General features: G+C 37.9%; 1 protein-coding gene across 2 annotated transcripts in view; it reads left to right on the top strand.

The window, feature by feature from the left end:
* plxnb2a.1 (plexin b2a, tandem duplicate 1) overlaps positions 1-25,140 on the top strand; it is a 108,487-nt gene that overhangs the window by 45,814 nt on the left and 37,533 nt on the right. The window contains exons 2-3 of one of the 2 annotated variants that reach the window (XM_081364487.1): positions 5,974-6,051; positions 15,560-15,597. The gene's annotated coding sequence lies outside the window, so the exon portion shown is untranslated. The remainder of the gene's footprint in view (positions 1-5,973; positions 6,052-15,559; positions 15,598-25,140) is intronic. The other variant, XM_081364486.1, reaches the window with a different exon arrangement.

Below are 25,140 nucleotides of genomic sequence, written 5' to 3'. Positions count from 1 at the left end.
CTGTCTTTAACTTTTTTTTTTTTTTTTTACAAGCGCTGTGAGGTGAACATGTGTTTAACAGATAATATGCGGTGTGCAGTTGCATGACAGCAGTGCAGGGATGGTGGTTAGTGTGTGCTATGAGCCATGGTTAGGTGTCACCGATTAAACAAATGCAAAGGCACCTCACCTAGTCAACCTGTGTGAAATGCTATTAGCTGCCATTTCATGAGAAATGGATAGTGAAATGATTTTTTGTGCTCTCTCTCTCTCTCTCTCTCTCTCTCTCTCTCTCTCTCTCTCTCTCTCTCTCTCTCTCTCTCTCTCTCTCTCTCTCTCTCTCTCTCTCTCTCTCTCTCTCTCTCTCTCTCTCTCTCTCTCTCTCACTATTAGCATGAATGACTGTGTATTACAATGTTGCCAAAGCATTAACATTATATATATATATATATATATATATATATATATATATATATATATAAAAAAAAACATATGTATAGATCATGTAGCATAGTAAATAAATAATTAAAATCCATCTGAATAAATAAAGCGGGTCTCTCCAGAGAGTTAACCGTCTCTAACATTGTGAATGGCTAAAACATATTTCGTAGCTAGTGCAGCACTGCTATCATCTTCTCCAAGTATGAAGGGCATTTTCTCAGTATCACTAAGTTCAATGATGGAATCAGTGGTTTTCTCTTTCTTACTAACTCTCTCAATTTTCAGTTTGTCTCTCTCCTATTAAATTTCAATTGTTTTCTCTGCTGTGAAGCATTTCCATGGGTACCATCAAGTGTTTTATTTTCAGAATTGGTCTCTGAATGCCCCTCAAAAAGGCACGCACTCACTATTCCTTATCCCCATCTTAACACAAGCAATATTGAAAAGTGGAATTTGCAGTTAGACTGTTGCTCTCTTCACACCGGTCCCAGGTCTCGCGCTCGTTGTCCTCTCGTGTTAAACCGTGTCGTCTCGCTCAGGCGTTAGAGTCGCTGGGTTCTGGGTTGTTGTTGCCATGGGAGCAGGTTCCCGAGCGATGCTGCCAGCTCTTTCCTGCCTCAAGCTTTGCAGTGGGTGTGTGAGAAAGCGGGCATTGGAGCCTGGCCCAGTATATCTCTCTCTCTCTCTCTCTCTCTCTCTCTCTCTCTCTCTCTCTCTCTCTCTCTCTCTCTCTCTCTCTCTCTCTCTCTCTCTCTCTCTCTCTCTCTCTCTCTCTCTCTCTCTCTCTCTCTCTCTCTCTCTCTCTCTCTCTCTCTCTCTCTCTCTCTCTCTCTCTCTCTCTCTCTCTCTCTCTCTCTCTCTCTCTCTCTCTCTCTCTCTCTTTCTCTTTCTCTTTCTCTTTCTCTTTCTCTTCCATCTCCTACTCTTTCAGTCTCTGATGGCATGTCTTGATATGAGTCTTTAATGCCCCAGTTCCTATATGTTTACTTTCCCATTTTACCATGGGAATTGTGCCCTCACATTTTCACATAGACAAACTGCACTCCATGGATCAACAGTGCTTATTATTGATGTACATGTTGGGGGGTTGATTAGTCAGTAGAATGTTGTTTTATGGTGTGTTTATTGCTGAGAATAAACATCAAAATCTTCCTTCCAGTAAAAGGCTCTTACTGGTGTGTCATATACTGCAAAAACATTTATATAAATATATATATAATTAATTATTATTTTTTATTTTTTTTATATATATATGATGGACCCTTTTCACAGACTGTGAAGGTCACATTTTAACGGTCATCAGCATTGTAAATCCTGCCAGTTTTTTATTTATTTATTTAAATGTATTTATATTTATAACACTATACTTTGTATTATATTTCTTTTGTACGACTTCCACATCTGACAAACCCATAAATGTGAAAAGGGTCTATATTCGAAAATAATTTGAAATATGTATACACACACACACTACAAACTAATATGTTGACTACAAAACTGTTCAAAAGTTTAGGGTCGGTAATGTTTTAAGATCAAAAATAGTTAAAGTAATATTCAGAAATATTTATATTATTGCAATTTAAAATGGCTTTTCTATTTTAATGTATTTTAAAATGTAAGTTCTTCTTGTGATGGCAAAGCAAAATTTTCATTTTTCCAGTCTTCAGTGTCCCATGATCCCTCAGAAATCATTTTGAAATGCTTATTAGCTGCTCAAGAAACACTTCTAAATAGGAATTTTGAAAACTTGAGCTGCTCAATATATTTCTTCACGATTCTTCGAAATGAACAGCATTTATTTTTCAAGATTAAATATTTATTAGTGTTTACTGTCACTTTTGATCAATTTAATTTAATGCGTCCTTGCTGAATAAATAAGTAAAATCTTTAATATACCCCTTTATCTCGTTTTACTGAGGTTTGGAATACTGAAAAAAGAATACCGAAAGTTTAGTGCAAAATGATACATTGCTAGACGTCGGCTGTTACATGCTCAGTCGTGTCCTCGCAGGTCAACAGGGTCTGTGAAAGTGTGTGTGATTTGTATGTGTGCACATGTATGCTCACTGTTATCACATTCTCACACACACCCACCTGTAAAAACATAGTCTCGGAACCATGCGGTAGCTTCATGAAGTCTTGCTGCATTCAAGATCTCATTTATCACTTGTGCGTGTGTGTGTGTGTGCATGTTTACTGAGAGTTTCAGTCCCTGGGAGCCAAAAGCCCCATAGATGGAGCGGCTAGTCGAGGCTGAAAACATGGAGCTCGATGATGGTATGTGAGGGTTTTTTTTGGTCAATGGACCTCTGCATTACTCTGCAGTCAGATGTACTGTTGTGAGAAAGACAGAGATTGCATTTTGAAGAGGGAATTGGTGTTAATCAGATCTTACATTTTCACGGACAGTGCTGATGCCAGAGCCAATGCCCAATCCAACCCATTCTGTGAATTTCCACAGGAGAAAATGTGTTTTTAAGCTGGAAAAATTGTCTCTGCACTGTTCCCTTAGACCTGCTGATCTTGACCCACAAACTACTATTGATGTAGTTTTCAAAACAACAACTCAAAGCAAAACCAAACTACATTATTATTTTACTATAACCAATGTGGTACTAGAATAGCTCAATGTAATTTGAATTGAAATGAAAGCCATCTCTGAAAGATACTAAATTAAACCACTTTGGGTGAAAAAACAAACAAACATGGAAATGTGGTAACAGTATACTCAAAAAAGGTCAGAGATCACTCAGTCGAGGTCAAAGTCCTGTTTGGAAGAATATCTGGAATGCCCAGAATGTGAGAGTCTGAAGCTCAAGCACTCAGTAGTTTCGGCTCTGGTGGTATCGTCGCAATTGTGTTGGTGTCAGTTGTAACATTACCTTCTGCTGTCCTGCCTGTTTTGTCCTCACTCACACCCACCGCTCTGTCAAAGCATTCAGATCACAGATGGTGGTGGCTCCATCAGTGCTTCCAGAGTGAACCTAAGCTGTTTTTATACATATGTGTGTTTATAAAGAGCGTTTGGTGGGCTACAATTGTTTGCAGTCCAAGTCTGTGTGTGTTCTTTCTTGATCATAAAGGTCAGATTGTGGTTCGGTGGTTGCTTCCAGACAGTGTTTGAGTGCATTTTCCCTCTTTGTGTGTGTGTGTGTGTATGGGTTCTTCATTACTTCCAACCGTAAACTTTCCCAGCCGAGTCTCTGAGCCCTGAAGATCTTTCCCAACATCACATCATACTCACCCGCATTCAGCACAATTCATCCTCCTCCCCTCTCTGGTTTTGGATGGATTGATGCTTGGATGAGGGAACGCCAGCAAAGGATCTGCATTTTTAACTTCCGACCCTGACGTTTCTTTCATCTGTCGATCAGCGCTGTGTGGTTGCGGTTTGTGTGTTTAATGAGTGGTAACTGCAGTTTGAAGTTTTTGCCAGTTCTTTCGGTGGGTTTTTCACTGTGTTGGAACAGCGCTGTGCGCCAGGAGCGGACCGACTCTAGCTGCGGGACAGATTACTGAAACAGCCCTCCGCTTTCTTCTGGAAAATATTTTTAGGAACATTCGGGTTCTGGCATGTCACGCTTCCCAAGTTTTGAACAAAATTCAGAATGTTTTGGACAACTTACACCTCAAAGCTCTGATTACGGACAGCCTTTGTTGTTCACAGAGGCTTTTTTATGGCTCGCTTGCTCCTAAATACCTCAACGCTGAGTTTATGGAAAACCCCATTTAGACTGTGCAGTTTATTTATAAAAGTTTTTGTGTTTATTTTGTCTGCATGCATGGATCGGATCATGCAGATTGGCTGGAGACAAAAAAGAATGACTTGCCTTTTGGCCATGAACCTGTAAGTGCATGTTCTCTATGCGGGTGTGATGGAAAAGGAAAGCGACAGAGACAGATCAGAATTCAGAAACACAACTACACACATCTGCTTCTCATTGGTGAGTCTACAGAAGAGTCAAAAATTCTGGTGACTGGCAACATACACTCACTAAAATACTGAATGAGAACATACATTGGGACGGCAGTGAAATGAATCATGAAGTTTCAATCCCACCTCCCTACCCACACCCAAATCCCTTTGTCCCCTGACACTGAGCCCCTGAAATAATCCAACGGCACGGGCAACCGTATGTGAAAGACATCAGAAAAAATGGGCACAAGCGCATTGTGATGGAATGATGGTGGAAAACACAGATTATATTCAGAATACTATACTATGTTATTCATCTGTATAGTATAAATGGATGTAGTAGTACAATTATTTTTATTAATTAAATAATGTAGTGTATTAATGTACTATATGGATGTATGAATGCATACTTATAAGAATTGTTGTTTGTCATTGTGGAATTTAGTTAAAATTGTCTAGTTTTTTAAATGATTTTATACTTACTAAATACTCAGAGGAGGAGCAAAGTAATTTTTGATGATAATATGGTTCACATGCAACACGGTGGTCAAGTGATAACTTTGTAGCATACATATAATTTAGAACATTTATCATGAAATAATGTCTGTTTCATTTGCTTATTTTAAAGAATATTAGGCAACATACAGTGTATACTGCACAGGATTCAGTACGCTAGTATTTTATTGAGATCGCTGTCACAGATTTAGGGGAGCTGCCGTATGTGAGCTCATCTTATTATCATAATGATCGCTCTGAGAGAAGAGAGACAGGTGTGTAAGTCCGCAGATACGGATAAATGCTATTCCACTGATGAATGGAGAGAGTGAGCATGAGTGTGTAAGTGTGTTTAAGGCTCTTCAGGGACTCTTCGTCTGACGTTAGCACTAATGAAACATGTCTGTCGTTTACCCTCATCATGTTGTTCATCTGTAAACCACTGTCTTTCTAGGTTAAGTCAAGCCATTCTGTGCTTGCTGTTGATTACTGTAATTTTCATAGCAGCCCCACACCAATTTTATTCTCACAGATGGCTTGATGAATAAGAGTCTGGTACCAAATTGAGTCAGATGATTTTTTTGTTTAGTATTGACTTGGTTTCTGCGCTCACTTTGGTGTAGCCTAGATCCAGCCTGTGTCTAAAGGCTTTTCTGTTGTTCTTTGCTGTTTACAACACCCACTGTTAGAAAAAAATAGGCCGTGTCCAATCAAAGTTCCTTGTGCATGTGATTCAACCCACATATACACACATTCACACTAACAGATTTTGAAAGTAACACAGATAAGCCGTCATCATTCCTTCAGCATTGCTCACTCATTGGAAAAAAACACCCAGCACTTGACTGCACTCGGTTTATTGTCAATATTCAGCTGTTTAAAGCAGTAACCCACAGTCTATTGCGGTCCAAATTATGCTTTTTAATTATCTCATAGGTTTCATTGCAAATTTTTCATTTAAATAATTGAATCGGGTTGCAGAATGGGCTTAGCCGCGGCATAATTGACTTTAGCCTCGTCTGAGTGCCTGGCACAGAATTGGGAATGTGCTCATTGGCGTTTTTTTGTACACGCTTCTCCATCCATTTCATTGTCGTAATGCCCTTTGTTCATTCTTTCTTTCACTCTCTTCTTTCTTATAGTGTGTCTGCAGCAGCACTCAAGAGGATCAGAGAAAACAAAAGAGGAGGAGGAGGGCAGACAGAGGGGGAAAGTCAAAAGTAAGTGGCGAATAAGTAGATGTAGGGCTGTGTTTGGCAGTGATGAGTTGGGAAGGTATAGATTATCTACATTTTGTTTCTAATTTCTGTTTTATATGAAACTTTTCAGGAAGATTTTAGAAATAATTTCAGGAGAGATGTAAGGGCTGTACTATTTTGAGCAGAGTTAGTTAAATAAATAAAAAGTTGGTTTGCATACACATCCAGATGGATATATTTGGTTGTTGCGTCTCATCTCGTGCCTTCAGAATTGTGATATTGGATATATGTCATCTAATATTGGGTAATTAATTATGCATGTTAATTAGTGGTATGCAATTTTACCACTAATCATTTTATATCACTGTTAAATGTATCAAATCTCAAAGCATGCTGTGCATTATAATGTTGTGATGCTTTCATAAGTTTGTACGTATCATTTTTCTTTTACGCTACTGTTTAAAAGTTTGGGGTTTGTAAGATGTATTTATTTATTTATTATTCTTTTTTTAAGAAAAAACTTTATTCCGCAATGGGGCATTAAATGCTTAAAAGTGACAGTAAAGACATAATGTGTAATGTTATAATGTTACAAATAAATATTTCAAATAAAGGCTTTCTATCCATTAAGTAATACTGACAAATATGTATAACGATTCCAAAAAATTTATAGCACAACTGTTTTCAGCTTTAATAATAGTAATAAATAGTAATAAATAATACGAATTGTTTGAGCACCATCAGTATATTAGAATGATTTCTAAAGGATCATGTGACAATGAATACTGGAGTAATGATGCAAAAAATTCAGAATTGTGAATAAATGGCATTTTAAAATATATAATAAAATGGAACAAGTATTTTAAATAGTAATAATATTTTACAATATTACTGTATTTTTTAATGAAATAAATGAAGACTCAAAATTGTCAAAAAAAAAAAAATCAGTAATGGAACTAGACAAACACATGCTCTGTTTTTGAACGAAATGCATCCTATGCAAACACCCAAAAATAATCGCTTCCTTGAGACTTGCTTTTTGATTAATTGTTCCAAAAACCCACAAACTTCAACTGAAAATATAGATTTCCTCCATTCCTCTCAAGGTGTGGTGGAAGTAGTTTAATAGGTTAATTGTTTTTCAGGTTGTTAGGGAGAGAAAGGAGAAGTAGAGAAGGCGCCTGAGAGTGTAAATTACTCACGGGAATCTTCTTGAACGTTCTCTGGCCACTCCCTGATCTCCTGCTGTTGACTCACGTCTGCTATTGGCAGACTCCACCTATTGTTCTTCAGTAAAGGATTAGGTCCATGCTTTTTATACAAAAAAAGGTCAATGAAACATGAAACCAGATCCTCCAACAAGGAGAAAAAAAAAAGAAAAAAAAATGCTGGCACTTTCAATACTCTAAACGCACTCTGTATTTCCACCCTTACCTAATTGCATTTATATTGGAGCCTAAGGCATTCTGCTCTTTTTCATGAGACTGCGAGTAAATTCTGATTGCGAGGCAGATTACTGCTCTTGATTTTGCTGTGAGATCCCTACCTACTTTCTTTTTGTCAGTTGTTAAGCAGCAACGGTGGACACTGAGCTCCTATTACAGAAAGAAAACATTAGCTTCACATACATAAAGAGGGCATGAGAACTTGGTACATGTTGTTTTGCTATCGTAAACCATTTTTCATAAAACCACAATGCAGATTTTGCCTCAGTCACTGACAGTGATTAATAGCTCTTGTCAGTCACATCACTATGATAATAAGTGTTTAAGCATTTATTTCTCACTAGGTGATGATTACACCCTGGAAGTTTGCGATATTGTGCCATTGGATAGTTTTAGTAATGCATTATCACCAGCGAAACTTTTACCATTGCCGACAGACAAACTCATTGCTTCCGGCTATTTCCTGAGGCATAAAATCGTCAACGCCTGTGTAGGGCTGGGCGATAAAACGATAACGATATGTATCGCGATAGACACGTAATCAATATCAATAAAAAATGCGTTCGATAAAACGTTCGATAATTTTTTTTTTTTTTTTTCGTTGGAAGAAACCAGCAAAGCAAGTTTGACTGCATGAACAAAGGCACTCACTCTCTAGTAACTAGATAAAACAGGATAAGTCAGCTCGCCTGACTTAAAGTCTGACCATAGTCAGACCAATGTCGTCTGCAGATTATGCAAGACCGTCGTCAGTTTCTCTGTTATTCGCGTGCTGATGCGTTCTAGCGTGTGCGTTTCTCAGCGCATACATGTGAAGCTCACATGCACTAAAAGCCTGTCTACCAGCGCCTGAATACTAAGTTATCTTTTGAGTCTTATTTTGCTAATACTGTTATATACACACAAGGTTTACATAAACTAGTCGGATATGTCTAAAGTGAAAGCAAACTTGAGAAAATTGAAAGAAAATCTGCTTGTCAAATGCGTGTATAATAGGCGCGTCGCGCGCAGCTCTTAAAGAGACAGTAGTAATAGTAAACGCGCTGCCGCTTGTCCTTAAAGGGATAGTTCACCCAAAAATAAAAATTATCTAATTATTTACGCACTCTAATGTTGTTCCAAACCTGTATTAATTGCCTTCTAATATTTTCTAATATTAATATTTTGAAGAATGTGGTATCCAAACAGTAGCTGGTTCCCAATTGACTTCCATAGGAGAAAAATATACTATGGAAGTCACTGGGGTACATCAACTGTTTGGTTACCCACATTCTTCCAAATAACTTTTATTTTCAACAGAAGAAAGAAACTTATTCGAGTTTAAAACAACGTGAGAGAGTAAATTATGAAAATTAGAATTTTTAGGAGAACTAACCCTTTAATGTTAATAAAACAACAAAATGTAAAGAGAAAATCACACACTGCTCTTGACTAATAATTTTATTAATAGCTTTAATAAGTATCAATGTATAATTTATAGAAAATAGAAAGAAATAGATTTATAAAATTTATAGAAAGAAATCGTAATATTATATTTTTGCCATATCGCCCACCCCTTTATAAAGCATTTCTTACGTATTCTTTCATTTTGCACCTTAATGTTAAGAGATAATTGTTAAGTGTTCATTGTGATTTTAGACTTTTGAGTTTTCCATGGTCGTGTTGACATTTCTGCCTTTATAACTGATGGGATTATAATCAGAGGTAGGTTAAGTTTAAAATAAAAAATCTTTAAATGTAATATATTTGTCTCCTGGACTGGTCCTTATTTTAAATATGTTATAAAAAAAAATCAATAATTATCGATATCGACCGATATGAAACACTTATATCGTGATACAGTTTTCAGCCATATCGCCCAGCCCTACGCCTGTGGTATTGATGTGACTGGAAATTAATCAAAAGTATCTGAATCAGAAGTGCATTATCATTAGAAAGATTGAGGTTGATAAGATTTTTTTAAATGTTTTTGAAAGAAGTCGCTCGTGCACGAAGGCTGCATTTATTTGACCCAAAATAAAAACAGTACAATTTTGACGTTTTATTACAATTTAAAATAGCTGTTTTCTATTTCAAATTCTTTTCAAATGTAATGTATTCATGTGATGTCAAAGCTGAATTTTCAGCATCATTACTTTAGTCTTCATGGTCAGTCTAATATGCTGATTTGGGGCTCAAGAAATATTTCTTATTAACAATGTTGAAAACAGTTATATCAGTTATATATTTTTGTAGAAACTGATGCATTTTTCTTCAGGAATTTTTGATAAATAGGAAGTTCAAGAACAGCATTTATTTGAAATAGAACTTTTTGTAACATTAGAAATGTCTTCACTTTTAATTTAATGCATCCTTTTTGAATAAAAGTATCAATTTAATTCAGAAAAAAAAAATCGTACTGTCTCCAAACTATTGAACAGTTGTGTGTGTTCTTTTGGATCGGATCTAAATCTTTATGATAAGACCAAGTTTAAAGCAGGGCTATGCAGTTTCGGGAATTTCTTCGCTGTATTCTCGCTTTTTGCTCGCAGGTTTCTCTATAGAGCTCCCCCTACAGCTTCGGAATAGATATTTGACAACACTGTGGAAAAACTCGTTGGCGACTCTCAGATACCAGAGGCTATAGAGCTGGTAAGTCCCGCCCCTTCCGCTAACCCCACTGGATCTCTAGGTTGAAAAATCGTAAATGCAAGTGAATGGGAGAAAATAATTATTTTCTGGTTCCGTTTGAATTGTGCCATGAATGTGAACATATATTGTCTGTGAATTTTTAATATAATTTTTCGTGTAAAGAATGCTACAATTTAGCGGGAAGAAGTTTGATACGGGTAGACTTTTTGTGAGAGCACTTTGTGGACTACAACTCTTCGCTGCTTTCGACACGTTTGAAACGTCACCACCACTTGCACACGGACACTAGCTCACGGATCCCGCTAAACATGGCTGTCCCTTTGGTGCACTTCACCGCCTTCTTTCAGGGAGAGGACAAAATCGTTGAGGTTGGTGAAAACCACGAGTAAGTCACCTTTATGGGGTGACGTCACATAGGCGACATGTAGTCTTTCTCGTTATGTCTTTTCCACAACTGCTAGCCGAAGAATCATACCATATACTGTCAAACTCGTAACATGACAAATTATATAAAAAATTCACAGACAACATATGTTCACATTCATGGCACAATTCAAACGGGACCAGAAAATAATTATTTTCTCCCATTCACTTGCATTGACGATTTTTCAACCTAGAGGTCCACTAGGGGTTTTACGGATGGGCGGGACTTACCAGCTCTATAGATCAACGACATCAAAGCAGATGGGACATTCTTTAAAACGTCTTCTTCATTCGGGTTCGAACAGCCTGAGGGAGTGCAATAATGACAGAATTGTAGCAGATTTTTTTGCCGTAAAGCAATTTGTTACATCACGAGACCTGATATCACGGCCCGCTGGCCCAAAAGGGTGGGTTTTCGTCTCACAGGCGCTTGGGGGGTGCGAGACGACCACCATTCAACCCGAAAAAAGTCATAAAACTATTCCAATGACTCCGAAGCTGTTCGGTTAAGGTAAAAAAGTTACTTAGTTCACATTTAAATGCCCTTCAAGATGTATTCTTGATGAATAGCATCTCAATCTGAGATCCATAAAACGTGACTTAAGCATCTAGTTGTTCATCATTGTTGTGTGTATGTGGCGGGATTTTTTTTTTTTTTTTTACCAATGGCAGGCAGGGGGAGTGCTCTGCTACCCTTATTAGGATGTTTCTGGAAATGCAACACTATCATAGTCAAATTCTGCCCTCTAATACACACACACACACACACACACACACACGGGCAAAACAGTTTTGAGCAATTTATGTTCTTTGAGAAATTTGATGTGCTTGTGTTTTATGAATCAGACTCAGTGTTTGTAAATCTAATTGTAAATGTAGTAGTTATAGACTAGTCTATTAGCATATAATTACACGCGCGCACACACGGGCCAAAAAGTCTTGAGCAATTTATGTTCTTTGAGAAATTTGTTCTGCTTGTGTTTTATGAATTAGACTCAGTGTTTGTAAATCTAATTGTAAATGTAGTATATAGACTAGTCTATTAGCCTATAATTATATACAAACACACACACACACACACACACACACACACACACACACACACACACACACACACACACACACACACACACAACCTGCGTGAAGTTGGCCCCCCACCCAACGCAAAACGTCGTCAAACTATGCTCAATCGTTTGTGCTCCGTTTGTGCTGGTTTGTGCTGTAAAAATTTTCGTTTGTGCTGTTTCGGTTTTTTAGATATTAAAAGAATATTTTTAGGTCATTCTGAGGTCACTTAGCCCCCCCACATGTTCCAAATTCACCCAAAATAGTCTCGTTCGTTTGTGCTTCGTTTGTGCTGGTTTGTGCCGGTAAAATTTTCGTTTGTGCTGCTTCGGGTTTTAAAATATCAGAAATTGAATTATAGACGATGACGTCACCAGCCCCCCCACATGCTCCAAATTCACCCAAAATAGACGCAATCGTTTGTGCTCCGTTTGTGCTGGTTTGTGCTGTAAAAAGTTTCGTTTGTGCTGCTTTGGTTTTTTAGATATTAAAATAATATTAGGTGGTCATTCTGAGGTCACTCAGCCCCCCACATGCTCCAAATTCACCCAAAATAGTCTCGTTCGTTTGTGCTTCGTTTGTGCTGGTTTGTGCTGTAAAAAGTTTCGTTTGTGCTGCTTCGGTTTTTTAGATATTAAAATGATATTTTTAGGTCGCTCTGAGGTCACTCAGCCCCCCATATGTTCCAAATTCACCCAAACTAGTCTCATTCGTTTGTGCTTCGTTTGTGCCGGTAAAATTTTCGTTTGTGCTGCGTTGGGTTTTAAAATATCAGAAATTGAATTATAGACGATGACGTCACCAGCCCCTCCACATGCTCCAAATTCACCCAAAATAGTCTCGTTCGTTTGTGCTTCGTTTGTGCTGTTTTGTGCCGGTACAATTTTCGTTTGTGCTGCATCGGCCTTTAAAATATTAGACAGTGAATGAAAGCGAATTATAGACGGTGACTTCACCAGCCCATTAAATGACTTCAACCAGCCTGCATCTTCATGAACGCACCACAGAGAAATGCACATTTCATACATAAGCAGAGAGCAGTCTGTTTTCTTTCGTTTTGAATTGTTCTGTTGAAAAGTAGACATGTCTGTGATGCAAGTAGGTCTAGGCGCTGAGTTTCGGTTCATTTATGAGACCAACTGCAGTTCAGGCGCCGGCGCCTCTATGTCCTGATTATCTATTGTCTGATATAGGCCTATTAACATTTTATTTTGCCTATTAAATCCTGGCATTTGGTAGAAGAAACAATGATTGAAATTAAGATAAAATTAATACAAAACGAATTTCACCTTAAAGAAAGGCTTTGTGCTTTCTGTTTGAGGTCTCTGTGAAAGTTTTAAAGCAGTCTTTTAGTGTCGTTTTCAGAGTGGTCAGTCCGTAACGAAGTTCTCCGTCCGTTACATTGTTTTTTCCTCATAAATGCAAACACGAAAAATTAAATAAAATGAATAATTTATGTTCTGCGGAGAGACAACGCTTCTTCATCCGGTGGGTAGGCTAGTATTAGGCTACTTTTGGTTTGCGCAGAATTACTAAAAAAAAAAATGTAACGCACATGCTATTTCCCTCATATTAAATATAAAACGCATGAGTAGACTGATATTTTTTTAATGTCTGGACTCCTTTATTAAGGGAGAAGCCTATGGATATATAACAGACAGTTTCAATATATTGGTATTAATTTATTCTGATAATTTATACTTCAAGTTTTGACTTGCAAATGTCACGTCCATAACGCTGGAATTGACCAATTTTAAAGAATTTATCCTCAACTGTTTTTGTGGTGTAAGTCTATGTATTTTATAATGTTAACTTCAAATAATAGTTATATGAAGATGTGGTAGCATTGGATCTGGACTCATGAGTTGGAAGGGGTGTGTCGCGATTCTGCCTTCTCACACCGCAACACAGGTCCGTGGATGGAGCGTCGGGATTTTGGTTTCATATTGCATATTGTTACACAGCCCTAGTCGTTTGTTTGAGAAATGTTAAGTTCTACTTCTGTAGTTATTTTGGTGAAAGTAACTGGAGTAGCTAATGCATTACAATTCTGAGACGGCCTTTATTGTAAGGTACTCTAAATAATTTCCTTTAAATAAAAGTAACAAAGTAATCTATAATGTATTACAGTTATCAGTGCTGCTGATATTGTGAAAAATGATTAGCCTATAAATAGATTATATATTTTCATATAATTAATATTTTAATGTTAATATAATTCAAATTTAATATAATTCAGTTGTAATTTATTCCTGTAATGTCAAATCTGAATTTTCTGTATCATTACTCCAGTTTTCAACGTCACATTATTCTTTAGAAATCATAAGATGTTGATGTTGTGCTCAATTATTACTGGTGCTCACTGCTCATTTAAGAAAGGCTCTTATTTTGTATTGTATTTTGTATTATATTTTTTTACATATTGCGTATGTTTTTTTTTTGTTTGTTTTTGTTTTTAATGTTTAATATTTTTTGTGGAAAATTTAATTTTTGATATTTTTTCCCCTTTTGATTAATTTAATCCGTTTCGGTCTTACCTTGTTACTTCAACTAGCTACTGTAAAAAAAAAAATATATGTATATTATATTATATTATATTATATTATAGGCTATTATGTATTTTTTTTAAAGGCCGATGCAGCACAAACGAAAATTGTACCGGCACAAAACAGCACAAACGAAGCACAAACGAACGAGACTATTTTGGGTGAATTTGGAGCATGTGGGGGGGCTGGTGACGTCATCGTCTATAATTCAATTTCTGATATTTTAAAACCCAACGCAGCACAAACGAAAATTTTACCGGCACAAACCAGCACAAACGAAGCACAAACGAACGAGACTATTTTGGGTGAATTTGAAGCATGTGGGGGGGCTGGTGACGTCATCAAAAATAATTGAATGTATAATATTTTAAAACCCGAAGCAGCACAAACGAAAATTTTACCGGCACAAACCAGCACAAACGAAGCACAATCGAACGAGTCTATTTTGGGTGAATTTGGAGCATGTGGGGGGCTGCGTGACCTCAGAATGACCACCTAATATTATTTTAATATCTAAAAAACCAAAGCAGCACAAACGAAACTTTTTACAGCACAAACCAGCACAAACGGAGCACAAACGATTGCGTCTATTTTGGGTGAATTTGGAGCATGTGGGGGGGCTGGTGACGTCATCGTCTATAATTCAATTTCTGATATTTTAAAACCCGAAGCAGCACAAACGAAAATTGTACCGGCACAAACCAGCACAAACGAAGCACAAACGAACGAGACTATTTTGGGTGAATTTGGAGCATGTGGGGGGGCTAAGTGACCTCAGAATGACCTAAAAATATTCTTTTAATATCTAAAAAACCGAAACAGCACAAACGAAAATTTTTACAGCACAAACCAGCACAAACGGAGCACAAACGATTGAGCATAGTTTGACGACGTTTTGCGTTGGGTGGGGGGCCAACTTCACGCAGGTACACAACACATACATTCTTGTACATCTATCTTTATGAGGACATTCATTGACACAATGCAATCTCTAGCCGCTTACCCTAACCTTACCCATCACAACTAAGTACCTAACCTGAACCCTTACACTAAACCTACCCTTAACCTAATCATAACCTTATCCCTAAAACCAAGTCTTGACCCTCAAACTGGCCTTTAAATGGCCTCCAATGGTCTAAAACTCAAACTGGTCCTCACAAAGATAGTTGTACAAGCACACACACACACACACACACACACACACACACACACACACACACACACACACACACACACACTCATTTTGTTTAGTTTATTAGCCAGATCACATAACCCATGGAGCCCATACTGCAGGCTAAGGAGCTACAATCTGCCCACTCTTGATAAATGTTTAACAGCAATGTTTGAATATCAATACACACACTGATAATATGAGAGAGAACAAGTGGTTATATCAAACATGTCTCCATTTGCCTCTAGATTGAAGTGAAGATAGAAGTGCCTCTGGAGTCTCAAAGGTCTGTGTGGATTTTAGTTTGCACTCATTTTCGTGTGCGTGTGTAAGTACAGAGACAATTTGAGTCTTCTCATGATTACTACTTGTCACCCACCGGGCCTCACAACATTTTACGGAGAGGTCAAACCACCCGTCACCTCTTGTCGAACATGCTTATTTGCTGTAGATCTTGTAGTTATTAGTTTTAATGGTTTATTCAAACAGCTGTGTTAAACGAAAGGTCTTTAGGGTCCCTTTTGGAGTTTAAATGTCAGGGAACCCTGTTTGAGCAGAAGTCTGGTTTTTGGAGAGATGTTGGAGCCCAGAGGGCAAGTAAAGAAATTTGCATCAAGTTAACTTAAGTGGCTTGGATGACTACCGCTCATTCACACCCCAGATTCACACACACACACACACACACACACACACACACACACACACACACACACACACACACACACACACACACACACACACACACACAGACACACACACACACACACACACACACACACACACACACACACACACACACACACACACACACACACACACACACACACACACACACACACACACACACACACACAGTGATGAGACCGTGACTGGTGTGTTGTGCTTGGAGCAGTGCCATACACTCCTGTGCTTTTGCATGTGTGTGAGCAGGATTCAAATTAACACTCAAGATGCGAGTCAAAATTGCTTTCTGGAGGGTAAATACAACTTGTTGGCTTGTATTTATTTGTTTATTTATGCTTGTTTAATTATTTACATATTTATTTACTTTATTTAGTCACTTTGTACTTATATATTCATTTATATAGATAAATTATGTAAATAAAAATACTTTATAATCATTTATATTAATTTATATGCATTATTTCAGTTTATGAAATATTTTGGGACTGTTAATCTAATTTTCTATTGGTAGATGTGGCAAAAGGTTAATTCTGAACCTTACAGTATGGGCAAGGATGCATTTCTGCCAGCGCTCTCTATTTGTTAGATGCTCTGTTGCGTTGTTGGAAGCCGTAGTTTAGCCAGGTGACTCTGATAGAGTGAAACTCTGCAGTCGTATACATCAGGAGCTGGGGAATTATGGCCCTTGTGTTATAATAAGCAATGGAGTCAGATATATAGCCCCTTCCTGAAATTATCGACCCTCTGCTGTGGAAGAATTATAGGCGGTCTCACCTGTCCTCCCCTCTAGTTTGTAATCTGTGAGAGAGGGAAGCCAGAGCGGAGGGGGAAGGAGAGAAAATGAGCAGTTTTCAGGAAATAGATCCAAAGTAAGATGGTATCAGGAAAGACGCATGTTCCTCTCTTTTCGCTCTGTTACAAAACGTAGTCAGCGGAGTTATTACCTTCCAAGACAGCATTCTAACTCAAATAGATCCTTATCCGTGACTAATTTGTAACATTTGACATGGGCAGCAACTTGTCTTGCTTGAGTTTGTTGTTAGCATGTTGCTAAGCTAACAACATGAAATTTGAAACATAAAAACGCTCATTGCACACAAATATGAGGTACAATATTACTTTTTTTATTATTATTCTATTTTATTTTATTTTATTCTATTTAGTTAGTCAGTGTTAATGAAATACAAGCTTATTTATAATCAATATTTCTCTTGCCTCATCCACCATCTTGCATTTGTTTTCGCTGACATTTTCACAGTGAATTTTGGCATTGCCTTTTCTGCAAAGGATGCATACGTTCCTACCTTGGAATTTGGCTAAAACAAGGTATCTTAGGAGGCATCTTAATGAACATTTCTATCTTTTAGAATACCCTTCAAGTCTTAAAATGGTGCCTTAGTAGGCAGCTCTTTAGATTTTGGAACGGAGCAAGAGTTTCACTCTCAAGACTTAGTTTGATGGATATATATGCTCTCTCAGCATAGTTGTGATTATATCCCAGAAGTCTGCACTGCTGTAATCTATTCCACGATCCATGATCTAGCAGAGAGGCCATGACACAGCATGCCAGCAGAGGAGATGGAGCGCTTTATCGGTTCAGAGACTGCTAGATTGTGCGCGAGGGGGATGGGAACTTGTTTTTCTTGAGATCCTGACAGAGTAATACTCCTTAGTTCAGCCTCCATGAAGTTTTTCAGACTTGTATTTGGCTCTTGAGTTGATCCTGCATCATAGTTCGATTTAAAGCTTTCAGGGCACCAAACAGAGGGAAAGCATCAAAATCTCGTCATGCCTGGCAGGGGTAATTTGACCCAGAGGAGCTGACAGAAAGATTGGTAGGAGAGCGAGTGAGAGCGAGGTGAATATGTGAAGGGGGATGAATGGGTAAATGAATTAGAGCTGGTTTCTGTCTGAGCATTTGCTCATTCACCGTGGCTAACCAAAGACAGACCATCTGCCTCAGTCAACTTTAATCCTAGTAAATATACCATCGTTTGTATTCTCTTATTTAAAATTTAACAGAGGTTTGGGCGATGTCTAACAATTTGGCATCAGATGATGTCTACAGTGAAATATCGCGATGGACGATGACATCATCCGGGGTGGGTGGGGGGATTAACGTAACATTCTCATTTTCCACTAGATATTTTCCTCCACATCTCATCAGCAATTTCAATTTTGGCACGCTCTGCAGCAGCTGACCACTAAGGAGCGAATGTACAGTGACGTGACATAACTGCCAGATTCAAACTGTGCTTTTGCGCAATAACTGCCACTGAGCCAATGATGGACGAGCTCAGCGCTTGTCATATATCACAACTATTCAGTGTTTTCAACCACATAATGTTTATTTTAGGTTTCAGACATTTAAATACATATAATTTATAGCAAAACAATACATTTATAGTTTGTAAAATACACAATGGTGTCTATGGAAGCAGCAATAACAATCCATTCAAATATATTTGCCGACGTGTTTTATTGATATCAGATACACAGTGTAAGTAACTATAAAGTTTACTCTATTCTTCTCCAAGTTCACTGGCCACTTACCTTCATGTATTTCGGGAGAAACTGAAGAATTCACGTGCTTCAATCGCGATGCCGGCTCAACATCGTGATGTCTGTCAGCCATGGGTCTATCGACCCAACCCTAATTTGTACACATAGGCTTGTATTTAGCAAGCATATCCATTTTTATTGTTACAACTTAGGGTTATGAACTTCAGCACACCCAAAACCTTTAGTATTATTAAACTTCTGAACTTCTGAAAGTTATACTCCAAAAATGTGGGTTGTTGGCCATATTTAGGGAAAAGAAAATCAAAGATACTTTTGACTGGAGGCCACAAGAAGTTTCACGTTCAAACCAAGGACGATAGCTCTTGTGAAATACTGCTGTGCCCCTGTAAAACATTACTGATAAATCATTGTCTGTCAATGGAGATTATCATATACTGACCTGAGAATCATTGTCCCTGATAATATTTAAGCAATCATGTCCTGTTTTCCATCAGCTGTTTTAAATCAGAACGAATTCTATGAGAATAGGGAAGTACACACCACAACTATAACAATAACGACACAGAGAAATGATATTGTTTGGATCACTTCCAGAATAAATGTTTCCAGCTGATGAACGAATAACAGCCAATCAGAATCCATTCGACTTTAAAGAGCTCATGCATTCAAAGCGGCAGATGACATAACTGCAGTGCGAACTTCTAATAATCAAAAATGTTATTGTGTTTGTGTCAATGCTAATACATGGGTATCTTTATAGTTATCGTTCTTTGTGTGAACACAGTGTTAGCCTTTAGGCCGATGAGAACCACCCAGAACGTCCTAGCAATTGCATAACAATGTGCAAAAAAATGTGTTTAATGTATGGCTGAACACCCTAGCATAGCGATTATTAGCACCATTTATTTTCCTCCAAAAATGTCTTATTTTGCTGTTTTAGCTCATGTATGATGTTCTGACAGGCCATATCCCTTCTCTAAGTAAACAGCCTCATGTCCGTCCACAACTTGGTAGATAAATGAAAGCACTGAGGTCAGAGGTCGTGAGAGCGAGCTTCTGACAGGAAATCGTCAGTCTCTCGTTGGCTGTCTTGACACACAGACTTTGGTCTTCAAATGAGGTTTTAATTGACTTGTAAAATTCTTCTGGTGTTTGTTGAGTTTTTTTTTCTTCTGACTTGAAGTCACATCAGGGCTTGGCGTTATGACAAGTGCTTCTCTGCAAGCCTCTTCACATCTCTTCTTTTTTGTTTGTCTTTGGCACACAAAGACAGGTATGACACGAAACGATTCTGTTGACCTTTCAATGTGTCACTTGGAATTTTGATTGTGTTGTGTTCTCTCACTGTGACAATGTCTTTCTGGAAGCTCCTAAGAAACAATTAGCTGTCAGATGCGACCAGACTGGCCGTGTCCCAAGCCGCCCGCTGAGGAGCTTCAGCTCTGACAGAGTATCGATTGTCCTTCCTCTCCCATCCTCTTCCTCGTGCTATCTCAGACGTGCATCTTCCCTCTTCAGTTCTTTGCACTGGATGCGAAATTAAAACTGCAGAAGGGAGGACAAATCTCTCTGGTACACTCTCTTATTCTGTCTCACTTTCCCTGAAGTGATATATTGTTTCTTTAGAAATGATTTTCTTAGCCTGGGAAAGAGAGTGCGATTCGGGCACTTTGTCAGATATATTAAAAATAAAAAGTTATGAGAGCTGAAGCAGAGGAAGACGGATCCTTTCCGCTTACTCGACAGAAGTACAGTTATTCCGCTAGTCATCATTTCCGGGGCTTTGACAGATGTCTGAGTGCTCGACTTCAAGCTGTCATTAAAGCAAAAGGGGAAACTGCAAATAATGTACAAAGGAATTCTGAAATTCATATACATTTTTCAGTTCAACTTTTCACCTAGGTTGTTCTATAATATAATATAATGTAATGTAATGTAATGTAATGTAATGTAATGTAATATAAATGTATCTGCTCATAGAACAGAAATATTGAGTACCAGTGCATCAAAGTGGTTATATCCTTTTTGTGTGATGCATTACTCATTCTTTCCTCTCTTTTTTGCCTTTATCAGACTTTCAAATCCCCATTAACACACACACAGTATTTTTTAAAAATACCAAATTGTGAAATCTTTCTCAGAAATAGCAGTAGAAAGAGTAAGCCAATATAACTTCCTCTTACTGCCTATTAAAAAATTATGCTGCTGTCTGAGTGCTGCAGCCTGCATGTGTTAAACAGTCCACCTACTTCCCGAGGTTCACTTAAAAGGTCTAGTGTGTTCGTGTTATGCTTTTTATTAAATTGAATCCGTACTCCGTTTTCATTTCTATAATGCTCAATATGGAGAATGGATCATAATGTTAGTCCACAGGTCAAAGCCAGATGGAGACTCATTGCATGCATATATTCTCATTGCTGATGAGATCATAGGCCAGATTTCTCCACAATCGAAACCTGTGGACTTAGGCGGTGTGTGTGTGCGCGAGTGTGTGTTTGGAGGCGGACCAATCTGCACACATACTGATTACAGTAATTGTGCACTAATGGATATCGCTGCCACCACCAGTCTGAACTTGAACTCAGTCATCACCCTTTAATCTGTGGTGCAGTGAGTCACGGGTCTCTGTACCTCTCTCTGAGATTTTTCTCTTGCTTTTCCCTCTATTTCTGCTATGTTGTTTCTGCATTATTCCCTATAAGCTGAATTGGTTTCTCAACAGCCTATTAAGAAATTATCAGAGCATTGCAGCCAGAACAGAATCCCACGCAGCGGGTACAGAGCTCCAGGCAACTTGAAAATGCCCTGCTTTCTTACTGTATCTGCTGTATGGATCAGTAGCAGGGGCTTTGGACTGCATCAGATGGAATGTAGGCAATTGTGACTCTCAAACTAACTCTTTCTCATTATCTCTAGCTTATCTGGGTCAAAATATTTGAAATTTGAACCTTCAGTTTCAGTTTTTTTTTAACACAGTTGTTGTCCATACTTAGCCTGGATGCCAGCCGAACTTAGCCCCGCCCACAACATTTGAGGTCGGGATGTTCGGTCTGGGCTTGATCCGTTGTGGTGCAACTATGCTCAAACCAGAGCTGTTCGGACCAATCAAATTGTCAGGGCGGGCTTTATACGATGATGGACAGATGATCAACAGTCACCAAAGAGCGCTTGGGTTGAATTCGTTTACAACAAAGATGACTGCCGCTGGAGAATTGAGATGTGTAGGTTCCACCATCGCGTCTGTTATAGAAGATATCGACAGCGCATTCATTTTAAAAGAGGAACAGAGAACCGCGATCAAGGCATTTGTCGATCGGAAAGATGAATGAAGAACATACGTCACTTACTCCGTTGCTCTGATTGGTTAGAGGTCTATCCAATTGACTGCAGAGGCATTTTCTTTCCTGGTTCGGTTGAAACACGCCCCATAATCACAGCTCAATGGAGCAATATCGGACTCATATTCTGACTAGAATCTGAGAATGACGACGTCAGGCTAGTTCATACTGGGTTCTGTTCATATCACTATCAGAAAGTCACAATTTACATCTTCCAGATTGAAAATCTGTGATAGAATGAAATTAAGAATTTCATTATGGAAACTCGGTTGGAATATTCAAACTTGATTTAGATGTGGATACTGTATATGCCATCGAGCAAATGTAGCAGCACTCAGGGAGCTACTATTAAGAAAGGAAAAAACTTCAAGTAAAAGTTAATACATTTACTGTATATTCTATTTAGCAAATGTTTTCAAGACTGTTTTGTTAAAAGACTTTTAAATGAATCTTCTCTTTTTCATAATTGTACACCTGCAGGGCATGCTAGCACCGTTGCCATTTTGTTTCTTTACACATCTGTCATGCCTTGTACTAAAGAATGTTTTAGGAAGCCAGAGATATCAAATAGAAATATTGCATATCCGGCTTTGAATTGAATGCAGCATTATTCCTCACATTCGTTTGGGGAATTTGAATAGAATGTGTATTGTAATACAGATTAGAGATTTTCCACTTGCCTCATCACATGAGCTAGCATTAGCGATTAGCGTACTCACACCAGCTTAAGCAGCACAATGGCAAACTAAAATAACCACTTGCCTCTTCTATTTACAGTTACAGCAGTTATTATTCCTGATTTCATATGGCGTGTGGGTTCTGGACAGTTCTTTGGAGATATACAGTATGTGGTTATGCTATTGAAGAGAAAGGGTAGCATGGGGAATTTTTCTTGGTTTTGCTGTCTAAATCACGTTGACTCATAAATGTTGAGGAAGCCAAAGCTGATTTTCTTCCTTTCTGCTTAGAAAAGTGTGTGAAAGGGAATTGCTGGAAAAATCAGGTCATACCAGCCTAAGGTGGTCAAGCTAGTCAAACAGTGAAAGCTGTGTTTTGGAATATGGTTAGATTTGGGTTGCATTTAATGAAATCTTTGTACTACAGACATAAACTTGGTTTCTTTTTAGAGTAGATATTTACATGTGATTTTAGATTTTTCATATCATAATTAAAGTCTATATACATCAAAAAGCATGTTTTCGTGCAAATAAGAGCTATTTTGAGTAGAGCCCGACCGATATATCGGCGGGCCGATATTATCGGCCGATATTAGGCATTTTCCTGACTATCGGTATCGGCATTTATAACGGCCGATCAATTAATATTTAAAAAAATGCAGGGTGCAGTGATTTATGTAAGGATGGCGCTGCCAATAAAGCACCTAAAAGCTGTTACAAAGAACTGGCAAAAGTGGCAAAAATGCGACAGATGCAACATGTTCAGAATTAATACACTTTTAGTAAACTACAGAACAGCGCGAGCGGGAAGCGGCGCACCTCACGCCGGCAGAGAACGCCTCTGAGAACGGACACTGTTAGTGATATAAAACACACACACACAGGTCTGTTAAATTAAGCAATACTTTTAAGGTAGGCCTAGTCTAATATTTTTCTGACTAACAAAATTACTGACACAGTAAAGGGTAGATTTAAATAAAGAAAAACGAAATATAAATAAAGAAAAACGAAATTTAAATAAAGAAATTAAACTAAATTTAAATAAAGAAAAACGAAATTTAAATAAAGAAATTAAACGAAATTTAAATAAAGAAATTAAACTAAATTTAAATAAAGAAAAACGAAATTTAAATAAAGAAATTAAACGAAATTTAAATAAAGAAATTAAACAAAATTTAAATAAAGAAATTAAACGAAATTTAAATAAAGAAAAATTAAATTTAAATAAAGAAAAAACGAAATTTAAATAAAGAGAAACGAAATTAAGTTGTTCTGCGCTCTTACCAGAGAAGACTCCCGTTGCTGGAACATTGCGCGTCGTTCTATATTTCTAGCATGCATGCGTTTTCCGCGTGGCTCGAGCCGTGCCTGAGAGATGCGTGTCTCAAGCAGGCAGCCTGTTAACATGGGAGCCAAAATAAAACGGCCATGCCACGTGTCGCCGGCCTTATTCAAGCGCGAATGAGAACCGTTTCGCGGAGGATCCCAGATGTAAAAAAACAACAACAACAACAAATATTCAAATGTCAAATTTTCAAATCAAATACCAACCAACCGAAGAATATTTGAATATTCGGGTCCAGCCCTATAAGCCTAGTTTCACGTTTTTTACATTTTGCTTAGACTACTACTTATTTAATAAAACTACTTTAGTACATATGTAATTATAAACGTTTTCATTTTGATATTATTAATTTTACTTTACTAAAAAGATCCGAGTTCTTCCTCCACTGGTAGATATTAGAGAAATTAAGATTAAAAATAGAAGAGTATTTAGAACATAATAGGCTATAATATAAAATGCAATGCAAACTAGTTTGGTTACAGCTCAAATTCTCATTCTATCATTCACCCTGCCTCCATTACATATCTTTGTCACACAAGTGTTTAATCACCACATTTGAGTTATTATTGCAAAACGTTTATATTAGGGCTGTCAAAGTTAGCGCGTTAATAACGCGTTAACGCAAAATCATATTAACGGCACTATTTTTTTAACGCTCGATTAACGCAGCGCGTATTTTCTGTTTGACCCGTGGCCCAAAACCTAGTTGGAGAAATGGAGATTACAGTGTTGCCAACTTAGCGACATTGCAGACCCATTTAGCGATTTTTTTCCCTTCAACAAAGCGCCCAAACCTTATTTAGTTTCTGAGAATCTACCGGTACCGCCAGTAGTCCTACTGCTCTCTCTCCCAGCACGCGCGCGCTCTCTCTCTCTCGCTCTCTCTCTCTGCGTCTCGCGCTGGAGAGAGAAGCAGCGATTTAATTCAGTTAAACACAGATATGATGTTGCTTCTCTAATTTTACATGCAAGTATAGCCGAAATCGCAAAACAGAGATTGTGTTTATCTTATGTGTATATGATTTCATCAGACGACGCCTCGATTATCAGGATCTTGGAAGGGAGAGCTGGTTACGTCTTAATGGGTCGCGTTTCAGTCACCATTTCATTCCGTTGTTTGACAACAAAAACAGTAAAATATATAAATGAAAAGTTTTATTGAGAATTTAGCTTCATCAAAATGGGCACAGAGAGAGACATGAACAAGTTCTTTGAAAAACATCTATGACCTTTGAAACATGTCTTGTCTTCATGCTCTGTAT

Source organism: Scardinius erythrophthalmus (assembly GCF_964197995.2).
Source record: "Scardinius erythrophthalmus genome assembly, chromosome: 4".
Taxonomy (NCBI): domain Eukaryota; kingdom Metazoa; phylum Chordata; class Actinopteri; order Cypriniformes; family Leuciscidae; genus Scardinius; species Scardinius erythrophthalmus.
Note: the sequence above shows the minus strand (reverse complement) of the source record. Positions and strands in the feature narration are given on the sequence as shown.